This window comes from Microcebus murinus, chromosome 10, assembly GCF_040939455.1.
Source record: "Microcebus murinus isolate Inina chromosome 10, M.murinus_Inina_mat1.0, whole genome shotgun sequence".
Lineage (NCBI taxonomy): Eukaryota > Metazoa > Chordata > Mammalia > Primates > Cheirogaleidae > Microcebus > Microcebus murinus.
Genome location: NC_134113.1, coordinates 70,451,031 through 70,478,819, shown reverse-complemented (window position 1 = coordinate 70,478,819; position 27,789 = coordinate 70,451,031). Strand labels below are relative to the sequence as shown.

The window sequence follows — 27,789 nt, the reverse complement described above, 5'->3', positions numbered from 1 at the left end:
CAGGTACAAGATTTAAAAAAAAAAAAAAAATCAATAGGTCTCCTAATCAGTGGCAGTAACCAATCAGAACATGTAATGGATAGTATTCATAAGAGCATCAAAAATGACAAAATATCAGAAATGAACAATAAAAATATGTAAGTCCATATTTCAAAATGTTCTGAAATGTTATTGAAAGATAGAAGAAGAACACCCGAATCCATGAAAATATACCCCAAGTTTCTGCACAGAGTTTAATATGGTGGTTATGAGCCTAAGGTTTGACTGCCTGAGTATAAAAGCCATCTCCACCCATTTCTTCCCATGTCACCTCAGGAAAGCCCTTTACTCCTCTAGGGGTTAGTTTCTTCATTTTTAAAATGAGTTATACCATTAGTTAACTCATATAGCACATATGAAAGTTAAATGAAATGATCTATTTAGGATACTCCACCCAGTGCCAGGCACGTAGTAAATACTTAATAAGTTATCTATGATAGTAAAGATGCCAATTGTAGTTAAAATAATCTGTACAATGCAATCCCAGCTGAGCATTTGTTTCTGTATATGATTATAATTTGGAGAGTTTGTCTTTAGAGGATTTTTTTTTTGTTTTTTTTTTTCATGTTTTTGGAGTCACATGTGTTCTGAGTTGCAGATGTCTTACAACAGAGGTGTTTGGGTTTTGCCTTTGCTTTTGCATGGTATTTTGCTGGCGTCATCTCTCTTTCTTTCCTTTCGTTTCTTCCTTCTTTATCTATTACCCTTTAGTTGTACTGTAACATACATAGAAAAGCATATGATAGTGTAGTGCTATCCCAGCCAAGAAACAGACCATTGCTAGTGCTCTAGAAGCTCCCCTGTGTGCCCTGTCCTAATAACCAACCCCTCCCTTCTCCTCAAAGGTAATTGGTTTTAACACCGTACATTACCTTTGCCTGCTTTTGGACTCTATATAAATTATATATAAATGCAGTGCGTATTTTTTGTTCATTTGTTTCTGTCTTCTTTTCCTAAACATTATGTTTGTGAGATTCTATCAGGTTATGTATGTAGCTATACTCTTGTTATTCATTGCTGTATTTATGCTTTCTACTACTGTTGGAAATTTGGGTTATTCTCAATGTTGGGGTATTACTAATAATGTAGCTACTAACAGTCTTGTACATGTCTTTTGATGCATGTGTGCATGTATTTCTGCTGGATTTATATCTGACAACAGAATTGCACATAGGATATAAGGATATACGTATATTAGTTTACATTTCTTCCAGTGAGGTATGGGAGTTCTGGTTGCTCCATAACCTTGACAACATTTGATATTGTCAATTTTATTAATTTTAGCAATTCTGTTGGGTATGTAGTATTATTTCATTGTAGTTTTACTTCATATTTCTCTGTCGACATTGAACACTTTTTCAAATGCTTTTTGGCTATGGGATATCCTCTCTTGTGAAATGTCTGCTCAAGTGTTTTGTCCATATTTTAAAAATTAGGTTATCTATCCTTTTCTCTTTAATTTATAGGAGCCCTTTATGTATTCTGGATATGAATTCTTTGCCTGATACATCTATTACAAACACCTTCTCCAAGTTTGTGGTTTGCCTTTTTATTGTCTTAATGGTACCTTTTGACACAGAGAAATTCTAAATTTTAAGAGATCAAATTTATCAAGTTTTTCCTTTTATGGATGTTGGTCTTATGTCTAGTTTAAGAAATCTTTCCTGCTTCAAGGTCACAAAGATATTCTCCTATGTGTTAAATCCTAGAAGTTTTACTGTCTTGTGTTTCACAATTAAATCTATAATTTACCCGGAGATGATTTTTGATGGAGGTTAGGCATAAAGTTTTAATTGTTTTCCATATAGATGTCTAATTGACCTATAACCATTTCTTGAAAACCCTGTTCTTTCCTCATTGCTCTGTGGTGCCGCCTTGATCATATGTCCATGAATCTATTTCTGGACTCTCCTTTTTGTTCCATTGGTCATTTGGCTATCCTTATGTAAATACCATCCTGTCTTTTTTTTTTTTTTTTTTTTTGAGACAGAGTCTCGCTTTCTTGCCTAGGCTAGAGTGAGTGCCGTGGCGTCAGCCTAGCTCACAGCAACCTCAAACTCCGGGGCTCAAGTGATCCTCCTGCCTCAGCCTCCCGAGTAGCTGGGACTACAGGCATGTGCCACCATGCCCGGCTGATTTTTTTTTTATATTATATATATTAGTTGGCCAATTAATTTCTTTCTATTTTTATGGTAGAGACGGGGTCTTGCTCAGGCTGGTTTTGAACTCCTGACCTTGAGCAATCCGCCTGCCTCGGCCTCCCAGAGTGCTAGGATTACAGGCGTGAGCCACCGCGCCCGGCCTCCATCCTGTCTTAATGCTAAGTCTTGATATCTGATAGAATAAAGTTTTCCCATCATGTTCTTCAAGAGTGTTTTGACTATTTCTGGCTTTTTTCTTTTCTACATAATTTTAGAATTGGCTTGTTAAATTCCATACAAAATTTTTGAATTGAAGTTGCACTGAATATATAGATCAATTTGGGGAGATTAACATCTTTACAATATTGAATCTTCTAGTCCTGGAATATGATACATCCTTTATTTATACAGATCTTCTTTATATTCTTTCAGTAATGTTCTATATTAATAGTTTTCTCTGCAAAGGCTTTTATGCTAATTTCATAGCTCAGGATTCCCACACTCCTACATGTGGTGCAGGTTTGAAGTTTCGGCTTCACAAGATGACATATTGTCTCCCAAGAGTGGTCCTGGGTTATGGCAAACTTACTCGTGGCTACCCTGGACTGGCAGACTGCATGTGTCTCATCCCTTTTTCATTGATGGCTATTTGAAGTTCCCAGCTTCTTGCAGGAGCTGTTCAAAATGTTTACCTCTAAAATGAGATTGGAATGGAAGGCTGATGGAGAAGGGAGCATCTCATGGAGTTTTGCATAGGATTTTGTATTGTTTGATTTGTAATTTGATTACAAGTAGTAACCCAAGTGCCCATCAATTCATGAGTGGATTATTAAAATTTGGTATATGTTTACAATGGAATATTATTCAATTTTAAGAAACGACAGTAGCTAGCACTGCTTGTATTATCTTGGATTGAGCTTGAGCCCATTATCCGAAGTGAGGTGACACAGATCGGAAGAATGGGCTCCACATGTACTCGCCATCAAATTAGTACTGACTGATTAACACTGTGGTGCTCAAAGGGTGGTGGTGTTCACCAGGGATTCGGGGCTGGTGGGGGTAGACCCACATCTGAGGGATGTGCTGAGCATTGTGGAGGGGAAGGGCATACCTCTAACCCTTGCTAGGAAGAGGCAAAGATATAAAATGCAACCAAAGTGTTTGTACTCTCATATTTTCTTGAAATTAAAAAAAAAAAAAAGACCTTAAATTACCCATAAAATTTGACAGCCATCCACTTTCCCTCCCCCAGCTCAAGCCCCAATACCTTGACTGTGTTCATGGCCTTGCCCTCTCTTAACCTGCTCATCACCTGTGCTCCAGCCTCCTGGCTGTCTTTGAGTTGTCTTTGTGCCTTGAGAGGTCCATTGTCCTTTTCCCCTGATGGCCTTTGCATTTCTTGTTCTCTGTCTCTATGATGTTCTTCACTTTTTTGCCTTGTTAGTGTTAACTTATCTTTGGGCAGCTTTCAATTTCTACATGTCCTCAGAACAGACTTCCCTGAATTTCAGACCAGGTCATGTCCCCTGCTCTATGCTCTGCTAATATCTTATGTTTCTCTTTTGTGACTCTTACCACAATTTTGAATGAATTTTGAAAGTAGTTGTGTAATCCTAGATGTGAGGTTCATTGGATCAGGTGCTATGGCTGTCTCACTTGCTGATTAGCTTCAAGGCCTGGCAGAGCACCTCGTATATCATAGCCCTTATGGAGGGAATCAACAGGTAAGGGAATGAGATTTTCTTTAAGTGTCCATCATACTTTTATTACACACAATCCTCTCAACTCCAGAATTGGGCACAAGGATTAAAAAAAAAAATTCATTGTACTACTTGGTAAAGTAGTGCTACTAACTTTCATTAAAAAGTGTGCACGCTTTGTTGAAAATTTATCAAACCTTTAAATAATTTGGTTACAAATATCTGTAATACGTACATTTAAAAATATATGTTAACCAATAGAATATGATCTGAGGAAATGACTCAGCAAATGATTCCAAAAAACACCCCTGTGAGCTTTCATAATCTGAATCAAGCAGCAAAATGAGGTAACCAGATGTACCAGCAGGGGGAAAATAGCTTTCTAATGAAGGCCTAAAGATATCTGTGAAAAATATTGTCATAGGTGAGTTGGTAGATCTCTTTTAAAGTTATTACAAGAAGGCCAAATTTAAGAATCTTAGCAAATCACATCTCAGAGAGTATATGAAATCTAAATATGCTTTTGCATTTTCCAGATTTGGCTAAAGCAAAATTCAGGATAGAAAGTCCTTAATATGAGATATTGGGTATCCCCCACCTATTCCTGATGAATAAAAAGTGTGTTTAAGATCCAAATTGTTGGTATAATAATCAGCTGTATACAAATCACATAGTTTCATCTTTATTTTCCTAATGAAAAAATCATGTTCCAAATGGCAAAAAGCCCATCTTACACAAAGACTCTTTCATATAGATGCAAAAAATTTGTATCTATACAGATCTAACATGACACTACTATACTCTGTATTCATTTTATTGAAGCACGCAAGTAAAGCACCTTTTCTGATTTATACAGAGATATCTAATTAACAAGGCACATTGTACTAATTACTAGGAAAAGTAGCTTTTTCTTCCCTCCCCCCCCCCGCCCTCCCTAAGAATTCTTGTTATAATGTCCTCTTTTCAGAAAAAATTTGAGAAGCAGTTGGGAATTTAGGAGGCAGCAGAGTCTGTTTTGGTAAAATCCTGGATTTTTGCAGTCTTGTGACGATCTCTCTTTGGAAATGCCTTTTCTTTGCATGGGGCTCCTAGAGATGCAGGCAGACTTGTTTATTAAATGGTTAGTGCTTACTAGGAGCACACGTGCATGACTTATGACCAGCTCAGACTAGCCACAGGGAGCAGCTTTGGTGGCTAGGACAAGAAAGAACAGCTGATTCATGCCCACCTGTTGTCACCTTGGGTGATAACACCAGACAGCAGGCAGATGGTGTGTGTTGCTTTTGTCCTTCTTCCTCCTACAACAACACTGATTTTACCGTCTTACTTCAGCTGTAAGTTTTTTTGTGTGTTCTTGTTTGTTTTCGGCATGCACTGTCATCTTTGATATTTTTTAAATCCCCACTCCCCCGAAACAAGTCAAGGCCTCTAGGTGAAGGAGATATTTTTGGGAATCTTGAGTGCAGTTTCTGATTCCCCTAAGTCTTTTCATGGAACCTTAGGGATTTGAAGCTCCCCCCGTGTTGGGAAATGTGAATTCCTTTTCTGTTCTTGTTTAGGACTGCACAGAGTTGTGCAATGCAGGCTATGTGGCACTGCAGTCCTTAAACGGGGAGTGCATTCTGAGGATACCGTCTGTAAAATGTCTCCTTTAGAATTTCTACTGCCTGAAGCCTGTGCAGGCCCTCTGCCCATGAACAAAGGGGGAGCTTAATAGGCCCCCAAGGATCTCAGCAGGAAAAGGTAATTATTTCCTAAGCTGAGTGCTGCCTGGGAGACTCTTCCACTGTCCCCGGGAGTCCTTTCCTCCACGATCATTTCTAAGCTCCCACCATCCGACATCTTCAACTTCAGATGCAAGCTGGTGTCTTGTTGCCTCCCTGGAGTTTTGCCATTGGACAATTTCCTGTCCATGGATACTCATGAGATTATGCTGAAATTTCATTCCTAGTGTCATCAGGAGCGAAACTAACCAAATTGAACTCTAGAGAACGCGTTTTAATATATGAGAATATAGAGCTAAGTAATTGCTATGTTGATCAGAGGAGGAAATCATTCACTATAAAACTCATGCTGTAGGACAACTCATTTCTAAGCAAGATCCTAAACAGAATTAAACTTGTGTAGATTTTTAATAAGGACTCATTTATTCATCAGACTAAGAGAAATATTTCATTTCAGTTAACTAAAAGAGTGAAACTTTTCAATGTCTCAATTACTTAGGAAATGTGTTATGCACATGCTCATCAGAACTTAATGGATGACTTCAGTTACAAAAAAGTTTAGTCATGTTGAAACTCTTGCTCAATGATTCCTAGTAGAAACCCCTCTTGCTACTCTATAATCAGATGTTACATGTAGCCGCCCCATTCTTTGGAATGATTTCTGAAAAGGAGAGGCCCATTATTTCAAATGTGCCATTTTTGCCTGTCAAAGGGCGATTTGCAAACGAACATTACAGTCTAGGAAGGAGAGCTCTTCTATTCTCAGAAAAAAGTGCAGATAATTGGACTTTACATATGCTTCTTTTTTGAGATACAGACCACAGAATTTGTTTATGACTATCTTTAGCATGAACAGGAAGCTTATGATGAAATGGAGAGGAAAAGAGTTAAAACATATAAAACTCATGGGGAATATGTTCCAAATGATCCAGTGGCTTTAACAAGTCCATTTTTAAAACACGAGAGTGATGCAGCATAGAGTTGTTTTTTTGATAGCAGGGAGGGGCATTGCTGTGCCAACTACACTTCCTGGCCCTGTGACCAGCTGCTGGTTATTTGTCAGAAGAGTAGCTGGGTGGGACCAGGGCTGCAGTCTTTGGCTGTGGAAAAAGTGTTTCTCTGTGAGAAACGTACTAGTTTGTATAAAGGTCAAACCAGGAATGCTGACTCCTTAGCAGTCTAACCCTAACCCTAACCTTATCCTTAATACCAAGTTTGGTTTTTAAACAAGGTTGTTTATATGAGTAATCTTAGGAGATAGATAAGTATTAAGGGCATATTTTCAAGCATTTATATCACTACTTGAGGGGGTACCAAACACCCTTCACCTCTCTTATTTCCACTATGTCTCACATCTGCACCCTAAATTATCCCCATCAGTCAGAATAGGTCAGCTTATGCTGCTGCAACAAAAAAGTCTAAAATCATCTGGCATTGGACTAGGGATTGCAGGTGGAAGGTGGAAAACCATTAGTTGAGGCAGAAAGAATGTTTCTCTTTCCCTCTGCCCTGGGGACAATGTTTGAGATGGTGGCTGCTCCATCTGTTGAGCTTCCAGGGTGAGATGAACAGTTCACCCAGCTGACCTGCAGTGCAAATAAACTTTTGTTAGTATAGGCCAGTGAGATTTAGCTGCATAACCTTGCTTATCTGGACTAATACAACATATAGTGCAGTTTTACAGTCTAACAAACAAATGCTCATATGAGTTAAATAGCTAGCCCCAGACTCTAGTCAAGGGCCAGGGAAACCATGTATGGCTTCTGTCTAACACATCAGACCGACTCCTCATTTGTGTGTGGCAGAGCCATGAAAGATTAGTTTCTCTATCAATCACAGAATCTTCATCCTAACGAAGTCATTCTGATCCCACGTGCCTCTGGGAATGAACTTGGTCTTTTGCAAAGAGAGCAACATAACTTCTGTTTTGGTTTAGCATCACAGAGAGGGTGACCAACCATCCTGATTTGCTCAGGACTGAGGGATTTCCCAGGACATGGGACTATCGGTGGTAAAACCAGGAAAGCCCCAGGCAAACTGAGAGGAGTTGGTCATCCTAATTGGTGGGGTGATATCTCCTAGCAACACTTAGGAATTATGCAGCCTAGATTCCTACTGCACCTTGTAATTCTTTCCATCATAATATTTATCACATTGTGTTGTAAATGACTCAGACTGTTTAGTGTCTATGTGCACATAAAACCCTGAACTCCTGAGACCAAGGCCTATTTCTCTTTTCATTTTGTATTCCCAGTACCTTATACGATGTCTGCCACTTCAAAAGAGCACAATAAATATTTATCGAATGGATGAATAAATGCCATTTCTCTGTTGTTTTTCATTCCAAAACCTGTTATGATGTGATTGGCTTTTTTTCCTTTGAGGATTAATGCTACCTAGATAATAATTTAACAATAAGGAAAGGTAGGAATCTTTCCTGGCTTCAGCTACAAGCTTGCATAAAGCTTTCATTGTGACCCATAGTGTAAAATTATATAAACTCAGCACTGAGCTTCAGCATAAACTGATTCCTTATTAGACTGACTGAATAATTCAATCTCCTTGTTTGGCATTTGTTTAAAGACAGGAGGTCATGGGGCACACGGTGGATATTTGAGGCTGTGGAAACATATGTTATAAATTTGGTTTAGCTGTTTCTGGTAACTGGGCTTATTGCGAGGGAAGACCCAGGCTTCCTGAGTCTGCCCTCCACTCCTGGGAATGCTTAACAGCATGCCCTCCAAAACCAGAGGCAGAAAGAAAATCCCCCTGGGCACGCCTCACTGATGAGCTGCATTCATGCCCAGTTAAGGACAGCAAGCAGTGGACTGAGAGATTTGCTCCAGAGAGTCAGACCCAGGGCTCATCCAGGGGAATATTTTCATAACAGGCCTAAGAGGTGTGTTGAGAAAGAGCTTGGTGGTTCTTGATGCCACTTACAGACTGACTCCTCAGACATCCTTGTTACTCACCCACAGTGGGTCTCTCCTAAGTGACTAAGTTTTTCCGAGAAGTGATTCAAGTTCTATAAAGAGTTCCCTGTGGAGAAGTGGGAAGATCACTGAACTTGTTTTAAGGTGACTTAAAAAAAAAAAAATCCCCATCCTCAGTTTTCTCATCTGTAAAATGGGTTTCGTTATATTTACCTTTCTAACCTCCCAAGAGAGATTGTGAAGGTCAAAGGGGATTAAGTCAGTGAAAATAGTTTGAAGATTGTGCCCATCTCTATTCTAGTTGCTGAGGGTAGGGCAGAATATTGGGCAGTGCAGAGAGACAGTTGATAAATACAAAAGTGTATGTCAGGTGGCAAGTGCTATACAGAAAAATAGAGCTGGATAAGAGGAATAAAGGAAGACTGGGCAGAGGACTTGCCTGCCTATGGCGGATGGTTAGGGACATCCCTAATAGATGATATTTGAACAGAAACTTGAAGGAAGCAAAGCTTATCTCAGGGAAGAACATTTCAGGCAGAGAGAACAGCAAGAACAAAGGTCTTGGGGAAGCTACCTGCCATGTTTAAGGTATGCTGGTGTAGTTGGAGCAAAGCGAGAGTGGGAGGGCTTGGGGGAGAGGAGGTGAGAGGTAACGTTAGCACTTCAAGGTCAAGAAGAGGCAGATCGCGTATGGCCCTGTAAGTTATGGTTAGGACTTCGGGTTTCATTCTGTGCAAAACAGGAAGCCACTGCAGTAGCATGAGCAAAGAACCGGCCCCAGCAGGCTTAACATTCTAAGGACTTGCTCTGACTGCGTTGCGGAGAATAAATAGGCTGCAGGGAAGGGGTGGTGGTGGCAGGGAGGCCACTGAGACAGCTATTGTGATAATCCAGGTGAGAGGTGATGAGGAATCAGGGTGACGGCCCAGGTGAAGGCAAATGTAATTGGACCTTGGATATAGACTGGATATGACAGAAAGAGACGCATCAATGATGACTCCAAGGTTTTCAGCTTGAGAAATTGGAAGAATTGGAGAAAGGAATTGCCTTTTATAAAGATGAGGAATACTGTGGTAGGCACATTGTGTGTGTGTGTGTGTGTGTGTGTGTGTGTGTGTGTGTGTGTGTAGTGCTAGGGAATTAGGAGTTCTATTTTATTAATACATATTTGAAGTTTGAGATACAGCAAAGTATGAATATCAAGTAGGCAGCTAGGTATGAGTATGAAGTGTTCAGGGGAGGTGTTGGGGCTGGAGTTATGTATTTGGTATTTTAAAAGTCCTGGGGCTAAATCAGATCACCTAATTAGATTGATAAATAGATTTAAAAAAGGCAAAAGGACTGAACCCTAGAGCACTACAACATACCATTTAGAGCTTGGGGGAGGTAGATGGAACCAGTAAAGAAAAGTAGTTGCTTAGAAAGCTGTTTTGGTGGTTGTATGGCAGTGGCTACAGTAAGTGCCAGGCCTATATGTTGGAGGTCTGCTTCCAAAGTGGGGGCCACAGGGAATATTTATTCTCATGTGTGTGGCCATGAAACAGGGTCATTGTGAAAAAGCACACACACAAAAGAGACTCCTTTCTTATCATTAAAAAATCTGCAGGAGATAGGCGAGTCAGTGCCAGGATAGAAAATTAGATTGAGACTGGGTGCAGTGGCTCAGGCCTGTAATCCTAGCACTCTGGAAGGCAGAGGTGAATGGATCATTTGAGCTCAGGAGTTCGAGACCAGCCTGAGCAAGACCAAGATACCACCTCTGCAATAAGTAGAAAAATTAGCTGGGAGTGGTGGCTTGTGCTGGTAGCCCTAGCTACTGGGGAGGCTGAGACAGGATGATCACTTGTGCCCAGGAGTTTGAGATTGCAGTGAGCTCTGATGATGCCACTGCACTCCAGCCAGGGCAACAGAGTACAGAGTGACACCCTGTCTCAAAAAAAAAAAAAAGAAAGAAAGAAAGAAAGAAAGAAAGAAAGATACAACAGACGTTTCTGGTATAAAAAAATGAAAAAAGATAAAAAAAAATAAAAAAAAAAAGAAAGAAAGAAAGAAAGAAAGAAAGAAAGAAAGAAAGAAAGAAAGAAAGAAAGAAAATGAAATTGAATTAGTTCAGATTAGGGGAATTTGCTTAAATAAGGCAAGGGGATTATATATACCTGGTAATATAAGCAAGTGATAGAAACAAAGTTCCAGAAACCCTTGAGACCACAGATATGCAAGTCATTAGCATATGCATTTATAAATTCACAAGATCAGACTTATATCTGAATGCAGATTAATAGAATCATCTATATAATACGTATAAAGTTTGGCCATTGAACTCCTATTTTTTTCTGATTGCAATTGGTGTTTAGTTTTCTAGGTCAACCCATAGTAAGTTTATTTAACCTGTGATGTATTTCAAGTGTGGGCCTAGTTTTTTTATTTTCAATTTTCAACCATGATGTTAAGAGTTTTCTTCAAATGCAGTTCTGGACTGCACAACCACCTTGTCTGATAGACAGACAATCAAAGCCATATGTGTAAGAGGGGTGAAATATTAACAGATTTTTAAAAAGTCTATTCTCCTTTTATCCTGTGGCCCCTTACACACCTTCCTTCCCCCCAGTGTTTCAGCCCAATTTTGGCCAGCTAAAGGTAGGTCTGTAGTTCCCAAGGGGAAGTAGGGTCAGAGAACAAAGATATCAAAATCTTGGTTAAGTTTGAAAAGTCTTGATCTTTTCAAAAGACAGAGATGTAAAAGAATAATAGCAGAGAGTTAGGGCTTCTCTGGGCCGGGTCATAGGGGGAGCTGGAGAGGCTGAGACTCTGATGGGGTGCTGAGAGGGGCCCCTCCCCTGCACCCTAACCTCAGTATTTCTGGAGATGTGAGCAGGGTGAATGTGATTTCTCCAAATAGCACATATACTCACGCCACATCCTTTAAGTCAGGTGTCCTCAAACTACGGCCCGCAGGCCACATGTGGGTGTTTTTGCTCATTTGTTTTTTTACTTCAAAATAAGATATGTGCAGTGTGCATAGGAATTTGTTCATTGTTTTTTTTTAAACTATAGTCCAGCCCTCCAAAGGTCTGAGGGACAGTGAACTGGCCCCTGTTTAAAAAGTTTGAGGACCCCTGCTTTAAGTCCTAGAAGGAACTCCTTGTTTCCTCTGGCTCCGTTTTTCAGAGAGGCTCTAGGATAAGTCTGGCCCCAGTGGAACCACCAGGGTGTCCAGCTGGGCCGCTGTGCTAGGGAGGAGCGGGGTTTTGGTGGGGGGTTTGGAGCCCTCTCCGTGGAGCACTGTCTTTAGGAGACAGACTTTTCTCTCTCTCCTTCCGTGTGGCAGATAGTTGGACAGACTAAGGGTACCCCTGCTTGGGAGAGGCCGCTGACCTTGGCAGACAGAGCAGGGTCAGCTGAGTCTTCTTTTGCACGTCTTCATCCTTTCGTACTTTATTTGGAGGGAGCCTTATTGTGGCGACAAATGTAGCTTTAGTACCCTCTTCTTTGTGCTTCAATACTATGTGGATTACGGGATTTACCTTACTGCACTATCCACTAGGCTTTCTGCCCTACTAGACTGTGAGCATTTTGAGAACAAAGATCAAGTTACAGTTGTCTTTTTGTACCCCACCTCCCCTGTCCCCCAGCATGGTGCCTGGATCATGGTGGTAAGCGATAATTATTTGCTACTTTATAAAGGGAAACAAACACATTCGCCGTCTGTGCCATGAGTGCCCTGAGCAACTGCGGTAAGGAGAGTGAGGTGGCCGAGGCAATGAAACACTTTCCATCCATCAGATGTTAAATAACAATAACTGTAACCATCTACAGCGTGTCTTCTCCTATTTCTTTTCCTTTAAATAACAGATTGAGCCCTATTTTCTCCAGAAAGCCTTTGCTGATTATCCATCTTACAATCTGTCAGCCAGTCCCCTTCTTCCTAAGATATTTCCTGTTATCACTGTGACTACAGCTGTAAGTACATGTTCTTAGATTTTATAGTCAATCCTCTCTTTTGGCCACATCGTGTTCTTAGAAATCACATCTTTTATAAGATGGAACGTTTTCTCCTCTAGCAACAGTGCTGCAATTAAAATCAAGGGCTGACCAAGGATTCAGTATCAAATAAAATATAATCATGATCAATAGCATGTCAGGAAGACAAAGCTACAACTACAATCCTCTAAAAACAATTTAAAACAGTAACATCACACCCAAATCTTACACAAAATTCATAAACACAGGTGGATTATACAAGGATACATGGCATTATGTAAAATATATGTAAAAACATAAAATTATGTCCTCCTTTATCATGAGTTTCCTAAAACTAATATACACATTAAGATAAATATTTTCAACACATTAATGAGCAGTACTTTTTTCTTGCTTTTAAATTATAATGGAGTAATGGAAGACTAGGTAGTTTAGATCTCTTTTTTTAAAAAAAAAATCAGTCCAAACACATTTGAAGTTATGTTCCTTTTGTTCTTTGTAGATTGTCCTCTCCAAAGCAGAGGCTTTCCAAGTGATTCAGTTGATCCCATGGTTGCACTCAAGGTCCAAGAAATGTTTCCTCTCATTCATGACAATGATGATGTTTCTTTCTTCCTCCAAAACACTGGCCAAATATTTTTTTTTTCACCTTTTATTTCATCATATTATGGGGGTACAAATAATGTTAGGGTTACATATATTGCCTCTGTCACCCCTCCCTCCCCCCAATGTGCCAGAGATTCAAGCGTGTCCAATCCCCAGGTGGTGCACACCACACACGTTATGTAAGTGTACACCCTTCTCCTCCTACCCCCTCCTGCCTGCCCACCACCTGATAAAAGTTTTTTTTTTTTTTTTTATATTTTGGTTACATTGTATAACTTTGCCTCTCCCTAAGAAGGGTTAGAGGTATGCCCTTCCCCTCCAAAATGCTCGCCACATCCCTAAGATGTGGGTCTCCCCCACCCCTGAATCCCGGGTGAACATTACCACCATTTGAGCACCATAGTTTTAATCAGTCAATACCAATTTGATGGCGAGTAGATGTGGACCCCATTTTCCTTATCTTGTGTCTCCTGACTTTGGATAACGGGCTTAAGCTTAATCCAGGATAGCATAAACGGTGCTAGCTCACTGTCGTTTCTTAGAATTGAGTAATATTCCATTGTGAGCATATACCACATTTTAATTATTCACTCATGATTTGACGGGCACTTGGGTTGTTTCCATGACCGTGCAATAGTGAATTGTGCTGCCATAAACATTTGGGTGCAGATGTCTTTATAATAGAGTGACTTATGTTCTTTTGGGTAGATGCCCAACAATGCTATTGCTGGGTCGAATGGTATTTCTATTTCTATCTGTCTGAGGTATCTCCAAATTCTTTTCCACAAAGGTTGCACTAATTGGCAGTCCCACCAGCAGTGTAAGAGTGTTCCTGTCTCTTCACATCCTCGCCAGAATTTGTTGTTTTGGGATTTCTTGACATAGGCCATTCTTATTGGGGTTAGGTGGTATCTCATTGTGGCTTTGATTTGCATTTCTCTGATTTGAGGTGTTGAGCATTTTTTAATATGTTTGTAGGCCATTATTCTGTCTTCTTTGAAGAAGTTTCTATTCATTTCTGTTGCCTTTTTCTTGATGGGATTGTTTGATTTTTTCTTGTTAATTCTTTTAAGTTCTAGATAGATTCTTGTTATTAGGCCTTTATCAGAGGTGTAGAGAGCAAATATTTTCTCCTGCTCTGTAGGTTGTCTATTTGCTCTACTGATGGTTTCCTTGGCTGTACAGAAACTTTTAAATTTGATCAGATCCCATTTGTTTATTTTTGATGCTGCAGTGATTGCCTTGGGGGTCTTCCTCAAAAATTCTTTGCCTAGACCAATGTCTGGTAGGGTTTTCCCAACATCTTCTTCTAGGATTCTTAAGGTTTCATGCCTTAGGTTTAAGTCTGTTATCCATCTTGAGTGAATTTTTGTGAGAGGTGAGAGGTAGGGATCCTGGTTTGCTCTTCTGCATGTAGCTAACCAGTTTCCCCAGCACCATTTATTGAAGAGAGATTCTTTTCCCCATTGTATATTTTTGTCAGCTTTATCAAAGATTAGGTTACCGTATACTGATGGTTTCATCTCTGGTATCTCAGATCTATTCCAGATATCCATGCTTCTGTTCTTGTCTGGCCCAATATTTCTAATCTTGCCCCCTTTTGTTTTTTTTTCTTTATTTAAAGCTAAAGGCATAGGCCAGGCATGGTGGCTCACACCTGTGATCCTAGTGTTTTGGGAGGTATAGGCAGAAGGATTGATTGAGGCCAGGAATTAGAGACCAGCCTGAGCAACAGAGTGAGACCCTATCTCTATAAAAAATAAAAAAGGAAAAATTAGCTGGGCATGGTGGTACACCTGTAGTCCCAGCTACCCAGAGGGCTGAGGCAGGAAGATCACTTGAGCACGGGAGTTTGAGGTTGCAGTGAGCTGTGATGGTGCCCCTGCAGTCTAGCCCAGGCGACAGAGAGAGACCCTGTCTCAAAACAAACAAACAAACAAACAAACAAACAAACAAACAAACTTCAAAACCCAAACCAAACAAAAAACCTAAAGCTAAAAGCATAGCTGCTCAGTAGAAGACCAAACCAGAGCTAAAGAAAGACATGAAATGGCCTCACATCATTCAGGATCCACTTCCTTCTGTGAATGATTCATCTTTGATTTAATTTTTATTGTAGAAGCAATAAAAGAATTGCTGATTGTGAGCAAACTCCAAAAAAAAAAATGCCTTAAACATCCGTGACACTATTTCCAAGAGTTCTGGCCGATCTTGCATAAAATTCAATAAAACAATTCTGTCCACACTCACAGAAGGGGCTCAGGAGACGCTGAGACGCAGGTGCTGTCACTTGCCTTTCCAGGAGTCCCTGCAAGGTGTGGGTGTTGAGGAAACGCATCAAACTCTAGTCATGGGAAATTCCTACGGGACAGTGGCAGACTTGGGTGACCTTCTCTGGGGCATTTTGGTCATGTGACCACGTGACCACCACGTTTGTGATTGATACTGATCTATAATCATGTCTGGTAAGAGGAAGGACGTTAAGAAGCTGTTATACAATGAGCCTCTTTGTTTCCTACTGAGATTTGAGCATTGGAATTTGCTTCATATTTAATTAACAAAAATCTCATAATCCCACTGAAAACATAAATAATATTATCATAATATTGGGTAAAGGCTGATATACTAGGCAATAGGGAATCCAGTTAAGGAAGTACAAGAGTGAGACATTAATGAGGAAATGAGCCCCTTAGTCTTGAAGCGTGGAACATATTGAGTAATTGTTCAAAGAGGAACAAGGTTAGAGAGCGTAGCCCGGATTTATATGGCTTAACTGATATTTTCTCTCAGAGTTTTTAAGAGTTTTCTCAGGAGATAGCAAGTTACATATTTCTCTGAAGTTGATATATGTTCATGTGGTAGTTTTCTGGAAGAAACAACTAGCATCAGGGATAAGATTATTTTCAAATAATCTGTCGAAAAACAAGACATGCAAGCAAAGTATTAGTGAGTGCAATTCAGATGTTAACAATTATATGAATTTGTTTGTCTGGAAAGTTGTTGCTGCGTGGCAGACTCATGCGTCTTTGGTGCCTTATAAAATAATTCTCAAGTGACTTTTTGATAAGTATGAATGAAATCAAAAACAACACCCCATAGGTTTTCTTTTTCTCAGGGGCTCTACAGCCCTGTGTTTGAAACCATTACTCTGAGCTTGTTACATATATATATTTTTTGCACGGAATACATTTCTAAAAATAGGATATGACCTCAGTGAAAAATGAAGCAAAAACATGCACTATCTTCATAAGCATAATGCTCTAGAAGTCAAAATACATGAAAATATATGCAAGTAGTCCAGAAGGGTGCCAGAGAGCCACCACCCCCATCACATTTCCATTGCAGTCTCTTCCTACCTGCTTTACCGTCCTGTCTCTGCTCCCTCCAGCCTGCACGCAGCCCCCCAGGTCACTTGAACTGGACAGACCTCTCCCACACTAGACCCCTTCAGTGCTCAGAAAAGGCCAAACTCTTTAGCATGGCACATGAGGTCCCTGTAATTGGGCCCTTAAGGTTCATCTCCTGTGGTTACCCAGCACACATCCCCTCACAGCACACTGCAGCCCGCAAGGAGCATGCCATACATGTGTCTTTATGCTTTTGCATAGAATACACCTTCTCCCTGGAAAGCAGTTCAAATGTCACCTCTTCTGAGAAATCTTTTCTAATTTCTCCAGGACAAGGAGAGGTTCCTCTCTGTGTAAGCGATCTCTATGGTATCACTTGTCAGAGCACTTCATTATTTGTCAAAATGGATCTATTTCTTTTTTTATTTTTATTTTTTATTTTAGCATATTATGGGGGTACAAGTGTTAAGGTTACTTATATTGCCCATGCCCCCCTCCCCCCTGGAGGAAGAGCTTCAAGCGTGTCCATCCCCCAAACGTTGCACATCTTACTCATTGTGGTTGTATATACCCATCCCCTTTTTATGTCGCAGTTGCTGCTAAGACTCCAGGGTTTGAGACTGAAAAAGTAGGTGCCAAGTACTACCATATTCCAATGCGGAATGCTAGACCACGAGTGCTGGGATTGCAAAGGTACCTGAAGGCTGGTTTTGTGAGCTCTTTGTCTACTTCTGGAGCGTAAAGCAGTTTGAAGTCAGAAGAAGAGGACTGATTTCTTCCAAGAGCGTTGATAGTGTACACTGTGTGTTTCTCTGCACCTAGCCACAATGAGGGGAGGGAGGGAGAGATTTCCCTGTCTCCTCAAGTTAAGCAAGAGGGCCTTAGCAGGACCATTCAAGAGAAAAACAGATGGCCCGTGAGGGTTCATGGGTTCTGTGCCTGAGAATATCGAGGGCTGGAGCCACCTGGGTACTGGCAGAGCAGAGGGGGAGACAGGTCTTCACTGAAAATAAGCTACACTTTCATTCATGAAGACTGGCAAGAGTGCATGAGTGTTTCTCATTGACCAGACATGGGATTCACCAGGGCAAAACAGCCTGGAGCCAGTTTTGAACCCTGCTCAAGGAGACGGCGCGAAGGGAGAGGGCTGTGACTCCAGTGGAGGAGGTGTGAATGTGGACGGACGGCTAGGGACAAAGAGAGGAGTCAGAAGCCAGAAGACAGGCATTGCCCACAAAAAGGGGCTTTGCCACTTATTAGCTGTGGTTTCTTTGGCCAGTTACTTAACCACGAAAGACTTGATTTACTTACCTTTTAAACTGGCAACAAAATAGTATTTGCTCCATCAGATATATTTGAGGATTAAATGTGTGATAATGCATGTAAAATACTTAGCACAGTGGATAGTACATAATGAATGTGCAATAAATGAGAGCTGTGATGTCAGTAGTGCTGTTATTAGAATTGGAGTTGTGTGAATTAGTGTGTACTGACCGCTCCCCAACTCCAGCTGGGCCTGGTGTCCTTGATCTTGATAGTATGCCCTTGACCCCAACTGTCTGGGCCTGGTGAGCTTGATGCCTGGTCTCTGCTTCACCTCCTCAAGGAGGAAACCTGGTTTTCTGCTGGGTTAAGGAGGGGCAGTTGCTTTGCTGCATTGGGTAGCAAAGAGCTCTGGCTGGGGAACAAACTGTTCTAATATGGACACACAAATGAGTCTTCTGCTTTCAGGCCCCCTGAACCCTCACTTTCTGAGATATCTGGGACCTCTCATTCCTACTTCTGAGCTCCTCCCAAAGTTGTTTCGGCTTTCTTGGCTTTGCTGAGTCAGTTACCACTGATTGTCCAGCTTCCAATATTTTGTTGCTTTTGACTCCTCTTTGTCTTCGTGTGTTTACACACCTTAGATGAAATCCTTTTACCGGGCGTGGTGGCTCATGCTTGCAATCCCAGCACTTTGGGAGGCCAAAGTGGGAGGATCACTTGAGAACAGGAGTTGGAGACCAGCCTGGGCAACATAGCAAGACCCCATCTCTAAAAAAAAAAAATAAAAAAAATAAAAAAGTTAGCCAGGTGTGGTGGCATGTGCCAGCTACTCTGGGAGGCTGAGGTGGGAGGATCGCTTGAGCCTAGGAATTGGAGGTTACAAAGAGCTGCTGTGATCGTGCCACTATACTCCAGCCTGAGCTACAGTGCTAAAAATATATAAAAAATTAATAATGAAGTAAAATCCTTTTACTGTCATTTAGGAAGGAGGTAGGGGAGATTGTGAAAAAGCTACAATAAATACGAGCATTCAATCTGCCACGTATAACTTGAAATATGTGTAACTTTTATAATAAGAAAAAATATTAGTGGTTGCAAAAAATGAATTGGTTTAGAGATAAAAATGTACATGTTCATATTTTTGTACATTCAAAGTTAATAATATGAAGCAATGCATGCTATTTTGTAAAACAGACCACGTAGAAAATAAATTCTTCAGTGTTTTGATAAAGTAGCAATCACAAAGGGCTGAGGTTATCAGGGAAGTCTTCATGGCAGAGGTGGCAATTTTCATGGGCTTTAAATAATGGTAGGAAGTATGTCTTTTTTACAAGGGTAGGAAGTATGTCTATAACTCATTTATATATTAGCAATCATGTGTAATTCAGGGTATTATTTACTGTGTAGCCATTGCCTTGGGTTTCTCAATATGTCTTTTCTTTATTATCCTTCCTTTTGATAAGAGACAAATCCTCACTCATTGACAACAAAGCCAGCACCACAGAGGGAGGCAGAGCTTGGAGACACAGTGAAATGATGACACAACCTGAGCTCAGTCCAGCTACATGTAAAGCCAGAATGCCCCTCAGCTTCCAACTTGAAAAACCCAATAACTTCTCCAACATCTTTCAAAAATGTTTCGCTTAAGTTAGTGTTGTTAGGTCTCAGTCATTGGCATTAGAAACAGCCCCAACTAATATGATAGAATAATGAGACTATATTTAACTCTGAATTTTAAGAGAACATCACTGGGCTGAGCTAGAACTTGGTTTACAGTCTAACTTGAAATGACAGCTTGCAAGTTGTTTCTCATCAAGCTTATTGGTGGTAGATAATTCTGATCCTTTGGCCCAAGGCAGAATGGGAACAGACTGGTGTCTGCATTTTCCCTTTAGAGCTTGTTATTTTTCTCATAACAGATGAATTATTTGTAAGCAAAAATTAGAGATAAAAATCAATTCCCATCATCTAAAAAAAATGTGGCGAGCGTGTCCCTAGAGTTATGAGAGCTGCAGGAGTAATTCATCTATAGAGTGCTGCTGGAAGGCAGAGCCCACCAATTCCCCACAGCTCAGGGTGAAGGGAACTGATGCATTTATGCTTATAGATCAGAAGTTTTTTTGCTGCAGCGGCCAGGGAAAACAGCAAATCTTTAGGTGACATGGCAAATGACTTAATTGTAGCTAATTAGTAAATAAATACACACTATAGGTCTGCTACTGTTTTTGGTGTTTTTTATATAGTACTACAAACCCAAGGATTAAGTATTGTTATTGTTATCATTGCCATTTTTCAGATGAGGAAACTGAGGCACAAAGTTGTTAAGCCAAGATAGGTACCCAGGCAGTCTGATGCTAGCATGACATGCTCTTTTTGCATTGCCCTGCTCCATATTATTAGTCCATTTACAGAAGAACTCTTTGCTGTACCAGCAAGTCTCAGGTCTATGCTGACAAACCAAGAGATTGGGGTTTGAGGCAAGAGATAAGACTACCCAGATAATCAGAAAAGGGGGAAAATCAATTTCTGCATGAAATGCATTCCTCTATATGTTTTACTGGTGGCCATCCGAATTTTTCTTATGAGGTTTTAAATATTGTTAAAAGGTAAAAAAAAGTCTCAATTATTATGACATTCTTTGTGATGTTGAGAGAGTTTCATCCTCTCATCCAATGTTTGAGACAGACTCTGTTCATCCCCGGCTTGCAATCTGCCCCCACCCTGTACCTGCACATCCACCTCTTCTTTGCTAATAGATCCTGGTTATGTGCAGGCACCATGTGGCAATCCCTTGTTTTCAAAGATGTTGAGCATGTGGTCCCATTCTGGAAAATGCAATGGAGGGAAAGTCCTTGCAATGGCTTACAAGGCCCTAAATGATCAGGTTCCTCCAATTGCTGTCTGAGCCTCTCTCTTAGCACTGTCTTCCTGGTTCACTCTGCCGGCTGCAGTGGCATCCTTGCTCAGCCTTGAATATCCCAGGCTTCTTAGCACTGGCTGGTCTCTCTGTCTGGGGTTTTCCCTCTAGATAGCTCCATACCTCCTTTAAAACTTTGCTCAGATGTCCCCTTCTCATGAGGTCCTTGCCTACCCTACTTAAATTCACAACCTGTTGCTACTACTGTATTCCCAGCTTGTCTTACTCTGCTCTATTTTTTTTTCTTTCTTTTTTCTTTTTTCCACCTATCAATTTCTAACATACTATATAATTAACTTATTTATTATGTTTATTTGTTGTCTCTGCATTCCTGCTAGACTGTGTAATTTATGAGGGCAGAGATCTTTGTCTATTTTGTTCGTGGATGTGTCTGATGTACCTAGAAAAGTGTATAGCATATAGCAGCCACAAAATTACTATTTGTCGAGTGAATAAATGAATGAATGCTGAAGGATTCTGGAAAATATTTTCCTCTGGATAAGAGGAAGAAAGGAAGTAGAAACTCTCTGCTCTCCTCTGTAGCCTGTTTTCTGCCCTTGAGAGCTGCTGGGAAAGGCCACGATTTTGAGCTGCTGCAACCCTCTCACCACTGCCTAAGAGAATCCTAGCCCTGCCCAGAGCCCTGCCTTTGCTGAAGTACTGAACCGGCATCAGCAAAAATCAGTCTCCAACTTCTTGCTTGTGGAAAAATTAGATCCTTTCTCATAAAGCTACTATTAGAACTACTCTTACTTGCAGCCAAAAGCATCCCCAGCATATGTGATAATTTATTGAGTCACTGTGGTATAATAAGAAAGATATTTGGTGAGCTCTTAAAACCACTGAAATTTTCGAGTGATAAGGGTTATAGGAGCACCTTTTGTTCTAATCAGGTGACTCTGAGAGGCCCATAGGTAGTTTTGGGTTGGGAGCTGGTGACCAGAAAGATCATGCCTTGATTAGAAGCTTGGAACTTTCAACCTCATCCCCCAACTTCTAGGGAGGGGAAAGAGGGCAGAGATTGAGTTAATCACCAATGGCTGCAATCATGCCTACCTAATGAAATCTCCATAGAAACCCTTAAACAATGGAGTCTGGTGAATGCATTGAGGGACTGGGAGGGTACTGAGGGTACCCAGGGAGGGCATGGAAGCTCTGCACCCTTGCCCTATACCTTGCTGTATGCATCTCTTCCATCTGGATGTTTCTGAGTTGTACTCTTCATAATAGACCGGTAACATTAAAGTGCTTTCGTGAGTTCTGAGAATCATTTTAGCAAATTATTGAACCTAAGGGGGGGCATCATGGGAACCCCTGAATTTGTAGTCAGCCTAAATGTGTGTCGCCTGGGCAACCCATTTGTGGCTGGCATCTGAAGTGGGGGCAGTCATGGGACTGAGCCCTTAACCTGTGGGGTCTAATGCTAACTGCAGGAGTTAGTGTCAGAATTGAATTTAATTGTTGGAAAAGACACCGCATATTTGGTGTCAAGAAGAAAAAAATCTCCACTCCTTTGGTATTAGAAAACATGGGATTTGCTAGAACAGCCCTTACCAAATAGTTTGGTGTGGGAAGAGAAGAAGGCAGGGCACGAGTTAAGGAACCTGTGATCCTTGGGTGACTAGCTAGTCACCCATGGTATGAGACTGCAGCTGTGTTGGGATCAGTTGCTAAAGGCAAAGGTTACCAGTGGAATTTAATGATGGTGATAGACCTGACTCCCAGGGAGTTGGCACATTGGACATGTAAGGAAATGCAAAATAATAACAAGCATGCTAAACATACAGTCCCTTGGTTATTGCTATCTGTCACAGCTAAAATGATAGTAAAAGTGAATGCTGGATTGAGCCTTGATGGGGGAACCAGGCTCAGATTTTGGTCAGTCTGAGTTCAGCCACGAGCCTCAAAGCCACCCACAAAGGGGAAAGTTATGCTGAGAAAACAGAAAGAGCTTCTAAGGCCTCTGGTCACCAAGAAGGTAGACCACATGGGGGAAAGATAAAATCAAGAAACCACTGAAACCAGGGCATATATTATGAAGGTGGTGTCATTTTGTGGATCTTCTTCCTGAAGAGCCTTTACTGAAATGGACTGTGAGAGTGACTAAATTAGGGACAGTGTCTTTGGTTTTAAATGCTCCAGAGTGCAAGAGCACGTTTGGGTTAATACAGGCCCTGCAGCTGACGGTAGAATAACCGCAGATGGCTATACATCATGCAGACACACAGGAGAGAACAGGAAGCCTGCTGGTCTGGATAAAAGCCACTGTAAGGTGTGTTTACCCTGAGAAGGGGCGGGATGGAAAACCCCAGATGAAGCAGCTGATATGTTTCCTATGCAAGCTATGCGGGGCTGGCTTCAGGATGACCAGGGAGATTCAGCCACCGAATATGCCCATTACCCAGGCCATGCTGAACATTGTGAGTAGGAGAGTTCCTCTTACATGGGCACCCCGTGTAATCTCACTCATGCAAAATCAACGGACAGTCTGAGAAGCCTGTTGATTTCTGTCTCACCTTCCTCATATGGGTCTTACTGATACCAAGATTATTAAAACAGTTAACAAGGAAGCTGGGAGGGACAGAAGAGAGACTCAAGGGACTTGCTCCAGCAGGGTGCTAGTCTTTAGATAGTTATTGAGAAATGGGATGACTGTGGCAGGCATTGATGTTGAAACCAAAGGTGTTGATACAGAAGTATTAAGATTGGGTGGACTTGTTGGTCCCCCGGGTGTCCTTCAACCTTAAAGGGCCCCAAACAAGTTCTCTCCATTTACTCTAGTTTGGTGGAATTTAAAAAAGCAAAGATTATGATGAGAAATCCTACCTGAAATGGCTTAGGGGCAATGATTAGGCAGATTAATTTAGATGAAGATTGAGGAGCAGAGTCTTCTATAAACACATCAGTCAGTGACTGGATAAGGGCATGGGACAATTCATTCTGTTTTACAAATTAGGCATTGTGAGTATAGTGCCAATGTCTATGACCTTTCTAAGGTCTAGAAAAATATTTAAAGATTGAATAAAAATCTTGATACCCCAAATATGAATAGAATACTGAAAAAATTGAAATTAGTAAATGTTAATTGATGAAATAATGATACTGAAAGTATCATTATTTGAACTAGTCAGTTGCAACTCAACTCGTGTGGTTATATTAAATTTTCTTTCACATGGGATGTGAGTGCATTGTAGTATGGTTTATAATGACATGGGTGGTGCCTTCCAAAATCAGACTATCTGAGGCCCACAAAGGGATAGAGAACATCTGGAGATGTTCAAGGTGTTATGAAATATTAAAGGGCAGCTAACTCAGACTTGGGGGTCTAGAGACATCTTCTTGGAAGAAAGTCATATCCAAGTTGAGACCTGAAAGATGAATGAGGACTGGGCGGGTAAAAAGAGGAGGGTGGGGAAAAGAGATTTTAGGCAGAGACAATAACATGGGCAACTAATTTAAAACAATTATCGAGTGCTTACTACATGCCTGGCTCAGTGCTGATATTTTAACTGTAGTATTTAAAGTAGTATTTGTGGCCAAGCCTGGTGGCTCATGCCTATAAACCCAGAACTTTGGGAGGCCAAGGCAGGAGGATTGCTTGAGCCTAGGAGTCCGAGGCTAGGCTGGGCAACATAGTGAGACCCTATGTCTACAAAGAACAAAAAAATTAGCCAGGCATGGTGGCACACGCCTGTACTCCTGCTACTTGAAAGGCTGGGGGAGGAGGATCACTTGAGCCCCCGAGTTAGAGGCTGCAGAGAACTATAATAGAGCCACTGTATTCCAATCAGGCAATAGAGTGAGACTCTGTCTGTAAAAAATTAAATAAGGCTGGGAGCAGTGGCTCACTCCTGTAATCCTAGCACTCTGGCAGGCCTAGGTGGGAGAATCGCTTGAGGTCCGGAGTTGGAGACCAGACTGAGCAAGAGTGAGACCTCATCTCTACTAAAAATAGAAAAATTAGCTGGGCATTGTGGTGCACACCTGTAGTCCCAGCTACTTGGGAGGCTGAGGCAGGAGGATCACTTGAGCTCAGGAGTTTGAAGTTGCAGTGAGTTATGATGACAGCACTGTACTCTACCCAGGGCAACAGAGGAAGACTCTGTCTCAAAAAAAAAAAAAATTAAGTCAATAAAAAATAAAAATATAGTATTTGTGATAACCCAATGAGTAGGTACTATTATTATTCCAGTTTATAGCTGAGAAAACTGAGGATTAGAAAGGTTAAATGAATTGCCTAAAATTACAGTTTATAAATGGTAAACCTAAGATTCAGACCAATTTGAGAGTCCATATTGAGTGCCAGAAACTGGTTCTAGAACCTGGAAGCAATGGGCAAAATACACAATTCCTGCTCTCCGCGGAGGTAACATTTTGATGCTCCATTGCAGAAGTGAACTTGGGGCAGAGACACTAGCCATATTCAGGGAACTAAAAGCTCTTCTATCCCCAAAGGAATCTTGGGAATTTGCTGCCATAATTCCATGTTGGAATTATAGGTGGGGCTCCATTTAGGGTGGAGGTCAATAGGATTGTTGGAATGTCAAAGTTGGCTCCCTGAGTTTTTTCTTTGAGCTTTAGGGATATTCAAACTGTGGTTTAAAAACTGATGAAAATTTATTTTTATTTTAAAATTTCTCTTACAAATTTTTCATCTGTTATGAGAGCAAAACAAGTTCCAAAGGGAAAAATGGACCCATTGCTGTACTCCACATCTGAGAAAGCAAAGTGAATACTTATCCGCTGCCAGCATGCTTAATTAGGGTAGGCAAGGGAGGTGGTACCATTTAAAAATATGTTTTTGTAAAAAGTCACTGAAGAAAATGGACATGATATTGAGTGGTCAGGTTCTAGAAATTAAAAAAAAAGATACAGTGGGACTATTTTATAAGAAGAGGAATTCACAGAAACAAGAATGGGAGTTAAATATTATTACAAAATGTTCGGTAGAATTAATAATATGGCTTTTTAAAATTGTCATTCCCACATAGCAGGGAGATAAGGTTTTACAGTGGTGGATACAATCATTTTTGGTTCTTTATGAATATTAAGTGTATAATTTATACATTTTTACAATATAATTTATACATTTATACAATATTTTCTTTTATAGGCAAGGTGCTGAAGTAAAAATATATCAGAAAATTAATGTACTGTTATTTATATAATAATAATAATACCTTATAACTGCTGAGCTGATCACATTTACATGCTATTTCGCTAAATACTCCCAACCCTGTGAAATATAAATTATAATTGATATCACTTTAGGTATGAGGAAATTATGGTTCAGGAAGCTTATATGATTTTCCCAAGGTACAGTGGTATAGTTGGGACCTGAACTTGGGAATTCTGCCTACAGATTCCGAGCTGGACATGCACAGCAGTTAAGAGAATGGGCTCTAGTGTCAGTAGGACCTGGGGCTGTTCCCCAACTGTATCCTTACAGATTACTTAACCTGTTCAGTCGTCAGTTTCCTCATCTCTAAAATGGGGATATACTACCTACCTCATAGCTTTGTGGGGAGGATTAAATGAAATTATTACAAAATGAGGTGCTGACTTAGCACATAGTATCTGCTCAATTAATGATTACTAGTATTATTAAAAAAATAAAGAAGAAAATAAAAATGATGACTTAATAATGCCTTCTTATTTGGAGGCAGTTCAATTGGAGCCTCAATTGGAGGCAGTTGCTATTGTACATTTGGCAATGTCTGGAAACATTTTTGATCGTCACAACTGGGAAGGTGCTACTGGTGTCTAAGTGGGTAGAGGCCAAGGATGACACGAAACATCCTGTGGGACAGGCCCTACAGCAAAGAATCATCTGGCCCACATGTCAACAGTGCTGAAGTTGGGAAACCCTGCATTAAAATGACAAGGATCTTCCTTTTCCACTCCCACGTCATCACTTGACTAGCCTCAAAAACAACACAGCCACCACAACAAGGATTCATGAAATATACTTTTAATGAGCTGTGTAAACATCACTTCTTCAAGCATTGAAGAATATGTAACTAGGAGATAATATATTATCTTTGCAAGTGTAGAAAGCAAACATAAGTTTAAGGAAATGACATAGCTTATATTGAACATACAAATAGAATGATAATTTAGAGTTTCACATTAGAAAATTTTATAGTTTTAGAAAAGTTCTTCTAGCACTCTGGGAGGCTGAGGCGGGCAGATCACTCAAGGTCAGGAGTTCAAAACCAGCCTGAGCAAGAGCAAGACCCTGTCTCTACTAAAAATAGAAAGAAATTGATTGGCCAACTAAAAATATATAGAAAAAAATTAGCTGGGCATGGTGGCACATGCCTGTAGTCCCAGCTACTGGGGAGGCTGAGGCAGGAGGATCGCTTGAGCCCAGGAGTTTGAGGTTGCTGTGAGCTAGGCTGATGCCATGGCACGTTAGCCTGGGCAACAGAGTGAGACTCTGTTGCCAACAACAACAACAAAAAAAGTTCTTTGTGGTTTAGAGGTGACAGTTTTCAAAACTGACAATTTATGGTTTAATTATTAGAAAAATAAGTTTTCATAAGAGGGGACAGCTTAAAGTCATCAGCAAATGGGCTTCTTAGCTGACTTTTCATCATTCATCGAATAGCCAGAGCTTTAGTAACACCAGGAAGATGTGATTTAATGAAAAAAAAATTATACAACTTTTTATCTAAGTGGAAAAAGAACATAAGTTAGATTTATTAGCGTAAAGACCAAAATGCACTATTCTCCTGCTTAGAAATCAGGCCTTTCGTGATGATCTTAGTCTCCCTTAATTTGAATATTTCAAAACTAATTATATTATGAAAATTGAATCCCACACAGCAATTCACTTAGAGGGTATCGATTATGATGAACTCATTTCTTTAGACTTATGATCTGAATAATTTATTATTGTGCAGCCCACCCCACATTAATGGCTTCTGCAAAGTAGTGCAGAGAAAGCAATCTTTCACCAACTTCTATTCATTTTTGAAGCAAAACTTCCTGTATGTACATCAAAATCTGTCACCACAAGGCTCAGAGATGTCAGGCTATGTAATGTACTGATTAGAGAGCATTTATAAAGGGGGACTATTATTTTTACTGGGGAATATTAAGGAAAGATGCGTTGTTGGTGTTGAAACCAAAG

At 40.5% G+C, this 27,789-nt stretch overlaps 1 long non-coding RNA gene across 1 annotated transcript in view; it reads left to right on the top strand.

The window, feature by feature from the left end:
* The first annotated feature begins 9,331 nt into the window (after positions 1-9,331).
* Positions 9,332-27,789, top strand: part of LOC142873290 (uncharacterized) — a 61,674-nt gene continuing 43,216 nt past the window's right edge. Inside the window, exon 1 of the long non-coding RNA XR_012921335.1 lies at positions 9,332-9,610. This is a non-coding gene — a long non-coding RNA (uncharacterized LOC142873290). The remainder of the gene's footprint in view (positions 9,611-27,789) is intronic.